General features: G+C 45.2%; 1 protein-coding gene across 1 annotated transcript in view; it reads left to right on the forward strand.

Annotated features, from left to right (window-relative positions):
* Window positions 1-720: 720 nt before the first annotated feature.
* Window positions 721-12,254, forward strand: part of rftn1b (raftlin, lipid raft linker 1b) — a 134,098-nt gene continuing 122,564 nt past the window's right edge. The window contains exon 1 of the mRNA XM_086312340.1: window positions 721-1,329. The gene's annotated coding sequence lies outside the window, so the exon portion shown is untranslated. The remainder of the gene's footprint in view (window positions 1,330-12,254) is intronic.

A 12,254-nucleotide genomic window follows, 5' to 3' on the forward strand; every position in this document is an offset into this window, starting at 1 on the left:
CTTTTAGAATAGATTTTGATCTGAATGACACTTCCTGGAAAAATACAGATATTAAATTACTGACAAACCGAAACTATCAAATCTGTCAGCAGATTGTTTCTGTCAATAAATGTTTTGCATTGCAGAGGCAATGCTCAGACAGACGGTCCCAGCATGAATCAACAGTGTTGTTGTTGTGGAAATCATGGTTTATGTATCTAAGAGCTCCTGTTTCCCAGACAGGGGTCAAACATACTAGCTAGCTTAAATAATAAATACAGAGCTCTAACAGGTTCTGACCCAGACAAGTGAAATGCTGAGAATCAAACACACACACACACACACACACACACACACATCCATATTCAACAAATCAACCGTTGCAGCCCTATTTCAGTCAAACTTATCACCAGCTCCCAAAACTCTTCAGTCATTCCCACAGCATGCAGGTTTGAATATATCGACTATGTGGCACAGCATTCGACTGGTTTCCTTCTACTTCCCTCTCCCAACGAAATATTGATCACTTTTTCTGTCTGCCCTCGTCTCTTAAGTCTTTTACTTTCTAAACAACACCCACCACCCTTCCTCCTCCCCCTCCCCCTACTCCTCCCCCCTCTCTCTAACTCTGGTATTTCCCAATGAAGACCCCCCTCCCCGCTTCCCCTCTGTCATTCCCCCTCCCTCTTTCCCTTTCCTCTCCCTCCCATCTCTTCTCCCCCGTCCTCTCCTCAGATGGATTCTTCAGTCAGTCGTGTGGAACTGGTGCGGCTGCCGGAGAGACAGACATTGAGGCAGAGAGGCTGCTCTGAACAGACGCTGGGTCAGAGCGCTCAGTTGCTTCAGACAATCACAGGGGAGCGAGAGAAAGACCCAGGAAAAGAGAGAGAGCACTATATAGAAAGATAGGTTGAAAAGGAAAGGAGAGACAGGAGAGGGAGGTAAATATGTGACAGGATGTGGTTTCCCTGTGCTTGCAAAACATTGGTATACAACAGTCATACTTTGAGCATGACCTAAGCACAGTGAGCGTGCAAGTGTGTTTGAGCTCTAATAGGTGGTGAAGAGGAAGACGAAGCAAACCGCTGGAGCTGCTGCTGCTGAGCCCACAGAATCAACGCTCTTGTTTCTCTGCTGCCTGCCTGCCTGCCTGCCCGGAGGATTGTGGTTCCTTTAAACCAACCAGCTCCGCGGCAGCCTTTGACAGCTTGTCGGACAGGACCTGAACCCATCCTGCGTTTGAGCTTTTCTCCCCCCCTCGAAGTAGAATGCGATTCTCTGCAGGAAGCACTGGTCCAGTTGCTGCGTTTGTGTCCAAGCAGTGAACTTTTCAAGCAAATTGTGAAAGAGGTAAGTTTGTTTTGTGTTTCCATGCTCCTGAGCATGTGAATGAATTTGAACTTTCAAGCAGATGTGTTACTGTACGCACGCCCGTGTCTCTGGACAGCAGCCACTGTAAACTTGGACTGCATGGTAGCAGTTGTTTACTGCTGAGATTTCATTCATTAGATCTTGCCGCACGCCACAAGTCTGACTTTTGAGCAGTGTATTAAGCAACAAGCTATAAATTTACTGCTGCCAAACACACGTGCACTCATTTGAATGTATTCATTCACTATCAGTGCCGGGTAAAAGTATTGTACTACACATCACCTAATGCTTTTAAAAAGTAATCCATTATGGATCTACTCTGTAAAAAGTACCGTGTCTTGCAAACCATGCTTTACTTTTTCTTTATCTGGCAGTTAACAATATGATGTTAAACTGTACATGACAGATATCAGCACAACTCCCTATCACAATAAGAGTACTTGTCTTTAAATCTTTAAGTAATATCACAAAGCTGTTAACAAGGTTACTAAGTTATCAGCCAATAGAGCGCAGAAACATGTAATTTTAACAGTGATTCTACTGCAGAGGCAGCATTTCCTCTTCTTTGTACACTGGTACAAACCTCTTCACCGCTGCTTTTTTTTACTTGTTGAAAATCAAGTTTTGGCTCCTTGGTTGGGTTCGGCACATGATCAGCTTGAAAATCGCTGCTGATCCAGTGTTCTAGCTTCATGTTAACACGTTACCTGTTGCAGCTGCTTGTAAACATTTGATGTTTTGTTCACAGAAGTACATAGCTCCTTCTGTCATGCATAGATGTGGTTTGCACCGACCTGACGGTTACACTCATGGTTAGTAAGAAATGTACATCTCCCCCTCAGAAGTCGTATGACTTCCCCGAAATTATTGTCTCATATCCCTGAGAGTAACTGAGGTCAAGTAACTGTTGTGCAAATGTAGATGAAAAGCATGCTTCATCTTTTTCTTTTTAGATACTTAAAAAACTTCTATAATGCAAGTGACACGACTGATTGTCACTGATTTTAGGAATTATGAGTTTGCCAACAAAAGTAATGTGAATGTGTTACATTGCATCCCCACACCTGTTTATTACTCTATTAATAAACCCTTTATTTAAACATTCACATCAATAGGTCATGCTGTTTTTAAGTTGCACTGCATGTATGATGGATGGTACAGAGTTGTGCTGGGAATGCCAACTATCTCAACCAGGATCCAATCACAGACCAAACCCTGACAGTGCCTTCTATAATAGTGAGGAGAAATTCAAGCAAGTGCGTGATTTGTGTGCTACTGTACTGCACTGTGTCAAGGGAGTGGGTTTCCCCATGTGTTGTGTTGTGCAGCATGCGTGCTGGTAAATCCATGTCTGTCAGCACATGTGGATGTTTACATGCCCAGACTATGTGATCCACTACATGCATGTGTGCATGTATGAGAGGAGGCGGTTTAAAGGGAAAAAACAAGCTGAGGGATGGCAGGAGGTAAAGGAAGGGTGGGGGTTGAGGGAAGGGTGGCAGGGTGAAGGAAGATGAGGGCATGAGAGACAGGAAAAGCTGGGGGGGTGAGGAAAAATCGCTGTGTGTGTGTGTGTGTGTGTGTGTGTGTGTGTGTGTGTGTGTGTGTGTGTGTGAGAGAGAGAGAGAGAGAGAGAGAGAGAGAGAGAGAGAGACAGAAAGTGAGTGAACTGCTGTTAATTAGTTCCAGCTGGTGAGTTGCGGAACGTCGGGGTGTGTTAACGCTACAGCGATGGTGGGTCAGGAGTTCTCTCCGTCTCAGGCTGTCTGTCTCACACACACACACACACACACACACACACACACACACACACACACACACACACACACACACAAACAGCATTTTTATTGTTGTGATGACCCTCATTGCTGCTAGCTTAAACCTAATTCTACCCTCAAACAGCCCTTTAAGTATTTGAGGGCCTGCCAAAATATTCCCCTCTGATGCTTTTACAGTAAAATTTTAAAGAAACGTGTGCACCTACACACAAAAGACATACACACATTACAGTTTTTTACAGACGCTAGGACACATTTCTCAATACTTAGGTCACGTTTGCAAAACTCCTCACACAGTGAGCACAACAGAAGTCTATGTGGGCTAAACTGAGGACCAGTTATCATTGTTTTGGCACAAAATGCATTCAATGACTACATCTCTCAAATTTCATGAATTATCTTCTCACTCAGACACAACAACTGCCAAAAATCTTTGTACGTACAGGACATTTTGCATGTGCTTACATACTGTTTTCAAAACTGTTAAACTTATGGCCAAAACAATAACACAATGCAAAACTTGAAAAGACAGCAAAATCCAACAGCAATATTTTATTGAAACATATTTTAAATCTAAAAATGCAGTTTAACCAGCCACAGCTTATTCTCATTGGAGATGAACATCTACACAGGTGTTACTCCTTCAATTTTTCAACTCCTTCAATTCTGGCATGCCAGAAGATTATTTCCTAGGTGTATTGCCCTAGCTGACATAAGATGTGATGTGGATGAGAACCTGTGGCCAAATGGAGGAGACCGAGTAGATTAGCATTACTATTGTATGTGTATCAGTGGATGGTGTGTATACAAATTCTTGTATTTTGGGATTACTTAGTGCAAAAAAATAAAAATACATAAACAAATATTAACGAATTCTGCATGATGTCTGATTCATTCCAGTAACATATATTGAAATTATAAACAGAGATGTGTCCTTGTTTTACACAAGAAAACACTGTGTAGTGTTTTTTAGGTCATTGTTTTGTGGGTGACAAAGTGTGTTTGTCGGCTGTCAACCTTTGCTAGTGTTCTGGAAGAATGAGTTTATTTGAGACCTGAATGAAGTGTTTTGGTAGTTGTAGTGCATTTTGAATGTGAAATGAACTGCTTTGCCAAGCTGACGGTCAGTTAGGAGGATTGTGTGAAGTGTTTTGCAAAAGTGACCTAAGTATTGGGAAATGTGTCCTAGCGTCTGTAAAAAACTGTAACACTGACTTAAAGACATTTAAGTCTAAGCCATGATAATTTATTGAGAAAGATCACAAAGTATGTAAACAGAAGGAAACTATAACCACGCAACAGCCATGTGGTCTGTCATCACACTGTGCACATCAAAGTGTACATGTATTAACATGCATTGAACACATGCTGTGCTGCACATGTGAGCATTCATACATACATATGACTTGAGAATATGAACACACGTGCAGCGAACACTGTTAACACAAACACACACACAAAGGAAAAAAAGTTCGCCAGAGAAACCCCATGTGGCTTTCGCTCACATTGACCATTCTGCGGACTGGTTTTTGGAAATGTGGAAGCGTTTGTGGTTTGGAATTCACCCTGCTGTAATATGACATTGAAAATAGCACAATTTCTTAGGGCAAAAGGTGAAGTAACCACATGTCCAAATGGTTAATTCACTGAAATTACAAGAAACATTCTCTCTGTACCACTAGTGATAGTAACTGTATATGCAGATAATTCTGGTTTAATTTGTACAAATATCTACATCTAGTCTTTGTACATTAGATATTAATTTGTATTACTCACACCATTAGAAAACCCCCCACAAAGATTTCTGAAGTTTTGCCACAGTAGCCAGCTTTATTGATTAGTTGCCAGTAATAAAACAATGTATGGTTTGCCAGGCTATGAAAAATCCCTCTGGCTGGTGTTCACCCTCTTGCATGACATTTACGGTGCCTTTGTTTTCTTTCTTAGTACAATTCACACATGCGCACATGTAATCATTCCTCCTGCTCGTATGTCCCCACTCTGTGTTAAAAATGCTTTCTAAAGTTCATTTGAATTTAATATCAGGCTTCAGCAGGTCAAGTTTGTTAACAATGTGCAAATATATACATATAAAACCTCTTCCTTCAACATTTACACCTGCAGCTATGATTGATTATTGTTTTTAAAAAGCCTTTATAAATGATTTATTAACATTTAGAAATGCAAATAACTTGCTAACCTTTGGTGACAGCTTATTAGAGTGTGTCTAATGACTCTTTATTAATGACTTTGACAACATTTATACTACTGAAATGATTTTTTTTTAAATGGCAGATTCATTAACCTTTATTGATGACTTGCTAACATTTATAACGACAGATTTATGACTTTAGTAATGATTTATTATTATTACCTGAAGAAATTGCAAACCTTTTGTACATGAAACTCAAACTCAAACTTCACCACTCTGTGGATGATTGCTTAGGAAGGTTTTTGCTCAACATAAAACTGCAAAGAATTTGGGAATATCATCATCTGCATTACATAAAGTAACTTACACAGTTCAGAGAATTGATTGTAGTATCTATATGCTTAAAACCAATACTGAATTGCAGATATCTCTATTTTCTTTTAAATGCAGGCACTACTATAGTGGAAATGACTACACTGGATTAGGAACACATCCGAAACCAGTGTCAATAAACACTGCAGTTAAAAATCCACCATGCAAGGAAAAAATATATAAATAAGACTGCAGTCTTTTCTGGGGCACAGCTCACTTTGCTTCAGCTATTAACAATCAATTGATTGTTAAAGCTAAAAGGCTAATGATAATGTTTGCTGGAAAGGTTAATAATTTAACAGACAACTGTTCAAAAGTGTTGCTGATACACAAGCTTTACTGAGCTCACAAAATTCCTCATAAAATGTCCATTGGTTGTTTTGAATGTCAACTACTGTTTACGTGTTTAGCTGCTAGTGAGGGGAGGGGATATAAGGCTGCCTGTACCTCCCCTCACTAGCAGCTGAACACATGAACAGTAGCTGCAAATGAGTAACTAATCCGAAAGTAGTTTTAGTATTACTGGGGATACTGGTGCTCAAGTATTTATAACCTCAGTATCAGGTTTTTTGATTAATGCTGTCACGGCTGGCGGAGGGAGCCGTGTGGTGTGGAGGAAAAGGAGGACCCAAAATGCAGCAAACTGATGATACGAGTGACGTTTTATTTACAGGGTGGTAGTGGCAAAAACAGGCAATGAAGCACGAGTAATTACAAACGGAAACCTAAACTGGGAGAAACTAAGTGACAAACCTGGGACCATACAAAGGGGTGCGGGGCAGAGAGACGCAGAGACAGGAACACCATAGAACGCAGATGAATGTAGATTAACGCAGATGAATGTAGATTAACGCAGTGATACATGGATGAACGCAGACGAGCCGACAACAAACACAGACCGACACCCACTAAATATACACACACAAGGTAATCAGGTAATCGCACACAGGAGGGAAGAACAGCTGATCTGAATACACATGATGACTGGAGGACACAAGCTGAACACAATGACAACAGACACAGACTTTCAGAACAAAACAGGAAATCTAGAACCCGAACCGGACACAAGGGGGGAGGACACAGAATAACTAGACAGAGGGAAATAATCACAAAACAAAACGCTGGGTCAACGACCCAGGACCATGACAGTACCCCCCCTCCAAGGGCTGGCTCCAGACAGCCCAAAACAAAAACAGACGACCAACCCAGGGCGGGCGGCGGGGGCCCAGGACGGAGGGACCAACACCGAACAAAACAAGCTCCAGCGAACCGAGGGAATTGTCCAAAACAAAAACACATGCTGGAGTACGAGAACAAAACACAGTTCAGGAGGCCGGCCCGGAGGCTGACAACTCAGAAGTCCCGGACAGTTCATCTTCTGAGGCCGGCCACGTTGGCGACGCAGATCCATAAGCCGACCGAGCGGAAGGCAGCGGTGGCGGAGTGGAGGCAGTTCAGGGGGCCGACCGTGCACACGGCAGCGGCGGCAACAGGGAAACCGCTCAGGGGGCCGACCGTGCGGACGGCAGCGGCGGCGATGACACAAGTCAGGCGGCCGACCGTGCGGACGGCGGCAACGGCGGCGATGACACAAGTCTGGAGGCCGACCGCGCGGAAGGCAGCGGCGGCGTCTAGGAGGTCGTCCATGTTGACGATGACGCTCCACCAGCGGCCTGGCAGATGACCGCCGATGTCGAGGCGGCAGTTTGGGACCCGAAGGTGGCGAGACCGAAGCAGCGGCTGGACCAGACGAGACCGAAGCAGCGGCTGGACCAGACGAGACCGCTGATGAGGATGCTGGAGCCGGACCAGGCGATGCTGACGAGGATGCTGGAGCCGGACCAGGCGAGGCTGAAGACACGAAGGCCGGAGCCGGACCAGGCGTGGGTGAAGCAGTAGCCGGACCAGGCGACGGCGTGGGTGAAGCAGTAGCCGGACCAGGCGACGGCGTGGGTGAAGACACAGAGGCCGCAGCTGGCGAGGATGGAGACACAGAGGCTGCAGCTGGTGGCGATGATGGGTCTTGGGGCTGGACGGGCTCCTCGGGCCCCCCAGCTGACGAGACAGGAGGCTGGCTAGGTTCTCCTGAACCTCCAGCAGGCGAGTCTTGAGGCTGGACGGGCTCCTCGGGCCCCCCAGCAGGCGAAGCAGGAGGCTGGACGGGCTCCTCGGGCCCCCCAGCAGGCGAAGCAGGAGGCTGGACGGGCTCCTCGGGCCCCCCAGCGAAAACTGTCTCTGGACCAGTGGGCACCGGGGCCCCTGGAACACACAGGTCAGAACCAGCAGGCGCACGGGCCTCTGGCAGGCACAGAACAGAACCAGCAGGCGCACGGGCCTCTGGCAGGCACAGAACAGAACCAGCAGGCGCACGGGCCTCTGGCAGGTACGGGTCAGATCCAGCAGGCGCACGGGCCTCTGGCAGGCACAGAACAGAACCAGCAGGCGCACGGGCCTCTGGCAGGTACGGGTCAGATCCAGCAGGCGCACGGGCCTCTGGCAAACACAAGGCAGACTGCAGCTGCACAGAGCATTGACCCAGCTCAGGCAGCGACAGCCGGATGCAGTCCTCAGCTGGCTTCTTAATCTCCAGGGGTCCAGAGTCGGCCGGGGGCTGGGACCCAGCCTCTGGGGAGGCCCTGGAGTGCGTCACAGTCTCTGGGCTGGCCAGCTGTTGCGGACTGACAACTGCGTTATGTGGTGTGTCTCTCTGCTTGACATGAACAGGTGTAAAACAGCGCTTTTCCGGTTGGACGGACTGGACTTGTAGTACAGGCGGAGCTGGTGAAGATGGTGGCTGAATAGGTGGCTGAGCTGGTAATAACGCTGATGAGTCTCTTGCCAACTGAGCTATTGACTGAGCCACGGATTGTAACAAGGTGTCTAATAGGTCTGGCTGTGACTGTAATGGAGGTGGAGATTGAGTGGCTAACTGAGGTAGCGGCTGCAGGGCAGCTAACCGAGCTACCGGCTGGGCAGCTGGCTCAACAAACACAGCCCCGGAATAAACAGTCATGCGAGCTGGCGAAACAGACGGAGTGTCTTTTCCACTCACCACAGCCGGCAGTTCCGAAGTCCCAACCTCCGGCTGTGGGGCGACGCGCCGACGGCGCGATCGTTGCTTCCTCCCGGGCAAAACCTCCGGCGGGCCGGGCAAAACCTCCGGCGGGCCGGGCAAAACCTCCGGCGGGCCGGGCAAAATCTTCACCGCCGGGCTGGGTTGGGAAGCGGTAGCGGCTGGAGGGTGGAGGTGAAGTTCGTTAAGGATGAAGTCCTGTGCGAGCGGGTGAAGAGAGTCGAGTAGCCAGCAGTGAGCAGACATCAGCTGCTGTAGCCTAGCTTCTACAGCGTGGTGAAGCTCTTCCTCCTCATGCTCCAGCCACAGGTTGACCAACCTGGAGACGCTGTCGATCACTTCCTCCCGAAACTCCTGGGACGGTGCGGATGCTGCTGGGTCCATGTTTGGTCGGCTCGTACTGTCACGGCTGGCGGAGGGAGCCGTGTGGTGTGGAGGAAAAGGAGGACCCAAAATGCAGCAAACTGATGATACGAGTGACGTTTTATTTACAGGGTGGTAGTGGCAAAAACAGGCAATGAAGCACGAGTAATTACAAACGGAAACCTAAACTGGGAGAAACTAAGTGACAAACCTGGGACCATACAAAGGGGTGCGGGGCAGAGAGACGCAGAGACAGGAACACCATAGAACGCAGATGAATGTAGATTAACGCAGATGAATGTAGATTAACGCAGTGATACATGGATGAACGCAGACGAGCCGACAACAAACACAGACCGACACCCACTAAATATACACACACAAGGTAATCAGGTAATCGCACACAGGAGGGAAGAACAGCTGATCTGAATACACATGATGACTGGAGGACACAAGCTGAACACAATGACAACAGACACAGACTTTCAGAACAAAACAGGAAATCTAGAACCCGAACCGGACACAAGGGGGGAGGACACAGAATAACTAGACAGAGGGAAATAATCACAAAACAAAACGCTGGGTCAACGACCCAGGACCATGACAAATGCTTAGTGCAGCGTTAATGCTAATCGATATATACAGGTTTTGGAGCAACAGATTATATAATCCAATGTATTCTTCTTGTGTTCCAGCAGCATTGCAACAGTAGACTACATCAAAACTAGCACAATTGGTATTGCCATTCATCAAATGCTTACGAAGTATTGTTTAAAGAAATGAGTTGCAGTTGTAAGCACGGCTCTGTAGCAGCTTCAAAAATATCTTCAGCAAACATTTGACATGTTGTTTTTGTACTATTTTTGGTAAAATCAGGTGAACAAATCAGTCTGATATTGTATTCTTGAATGTTCATCACTGAACCATTTAAACCTGTTTTCTACAGCACACAGTAGCAGTTATATATTTTTTCAGATGTTTTTTCATCCTCTCTCTCAGCCAGCAGTTTGTGTATTTCCTAAAGCTGTGTTGATTTTCTTTCACTCCAGTCTTTTAGCAAACATGTTTTAATCAACTTATGTTTGCTATCTGATCCGGGCACAGTCTATCCCCCTGTGGGGTGTGAAATTTGATTAAGGTAATTGGCAAACGTTGGTTGGTACAAACCATAATGTGCACACTCCTCTGCACTGAGTATGTATGACAGAATAAACCATCTATCTATCTATCTATCTATCTATCTATCTATCTATCTATCTATCTATCTATCTATCTATCTATCTATCTATCTATCTATCTATCTATCTATCTATCTATCTATCTATCTATCTATCTATATGTACAATTGGATTTGGATTGTGAAAAACAGTAAATATTCGCTATGCTTGAGGGTGACTAACAACCCTAATATCAATATTATATGCATTCAGAAGGAGAAAATGGATACTAGGGGATATTTAATGTATAATTGCAGAAATTTCCATGACAATGCGTATTTAGGACTCAAACTGATGTCATTTGTTAAACAAGAATTCATAATTGGCATAATTTTAATTGAATGATTAAACAGTAAACATCATGTGCTGCTAGATAAGGCAGGAGGTTTTGAAGTCCTCATGATTGAATCACACTGCAGGTGTCTGCGTCCTGTTTTGGCTACGACACGACCGCCGGAACTAATTGCGTCCACTGAGCCAATCCTTGTGATTCCACTAGATGCACCGCAGCACATTTCAGAAACATCCCACAAGCGCTTCTTTGCTCTGCATCACTTATACTAAGCACCAAGGTTATTTTTGATGGAAGCTTCGTCATGCTGCATAGAGCTTATGACGAGGGCAGGAAGTCAGACAGAGGGATGGTACAATCCGATCAGTTTTTGAAATAAAAAATAAAAAAACAATCGCTATCCAGACTAAATGCTCGACTTCTGAAACACCCCCTTTGTGCTTGGAAGGCAGGCGATTATCAGACAAAACTGTTTTGGAGGTACAATGTCACCGACTCTCTATTAGGGTATTCACAGGGTCAGGAAGTCATCGCAGTGTATTCTCATCCCCAGCTGTAATATAATACTGTTTAAACAGAAACTACCCGCATCTCTGCATTATGCAAATGGTGTTCTTAGGCCTCATTGCCCTGATGCATCAGCAGCGATAATATTGGCCACTAAGAGATGAAGAGGCATGGTGGTGGTAGGTTTGTCAGTGAGGGATTTCAGTGTTTTGTACTGCTTTTCTTTATGCTGTTTTTTGTTTTTAATTTTACGCCAGGCTAAGTTAGGATTTGGAACTAAATTGTTTGGTTAGATTTAGGAAAGCACACCTGTGCACTGAAAAATGCACTGAAATGATGAGTTGAGAGTGACAGAACTGCCTCACTCAAGCCTTAACCAGGTGCATTAAGCTCTGACACCAGCGAACTCCTTTTTTCTGTAAATGAGCAAGGCTAACTGGTGCACCAGGAATGAGACTAGGCTGGCCATCCTGACTGCTCCTGACAGCCTTTGTTGGAGCTCATATCCTTTCTGTCTGAAATGCTCGGTTACAAGATTTTGGGCAAAGATTATTTTCCCTCACTCGGCTGCAATATGACAGTGATCGTGCTTTTGAAGATACAAAGTTATTCAAGCCTCTGGCTTTTTTCTAGACCTGAGACAGCATATTAGGATAAATCCTCCAGGCAAGACGGCAAACACCAGAGAGCCAGTGTTCAGCCAGTTGTGTAGCTTACCCTCAAAGCACAGAAAAAGAAAACAACACCCCTCTTGATATTTCTATAAGGCAAATTGACTTCTGTTGTAATGGGTGGTCAAGAAAATTGCAGCAGTATTGATTGGTTAATGTCCAACACGGACATGTCGATAGGGTGTCTGAAAATCTCAGAACTTAGCTCCGGCTGGCTTTAATAAAAAATGACCTGCCTGGAGCAAGTTCACAGAAAGCAATGAGTCACTCACAGGAAATCTCTTCAAACCCCTCCGTGTTTTAGGGGGCAACCAGCAAGTTTTCTCTGTTTAACAGGATATTCTTCTCTCGTTTTTCTTGAAATGACAAGCTTTCTTTCACCATGTTTCTTTGGCTACAGCGCAAAAACAACCAAGACAGGTTTTTGTGCAGGTTGACTTGAAATAATGTTTTGCTTTTCACTTGTGAGAAATGTACAA

This window comes from Aulonocara sp. 'chitande type north' Nkhata Bay, linkage group LG11 (assembly GCF_057382095.1).
Source record: "Aulonocara sp. 'chitande type north' Nkhata Bay isolate Kocher_YH1m ecotype deep benthic linkage group LG11, A_spYH_male_GT1.1, whole genome shotgun sequence".
Classification (NCBI taxonomy): Eukaryota; Metazoa; Chordata; class Actinopteri; order Cichliformes; family Cichlidae; genus Aulonocara; species Aulonocara sp. 'chitande type north' Nkhata Bay.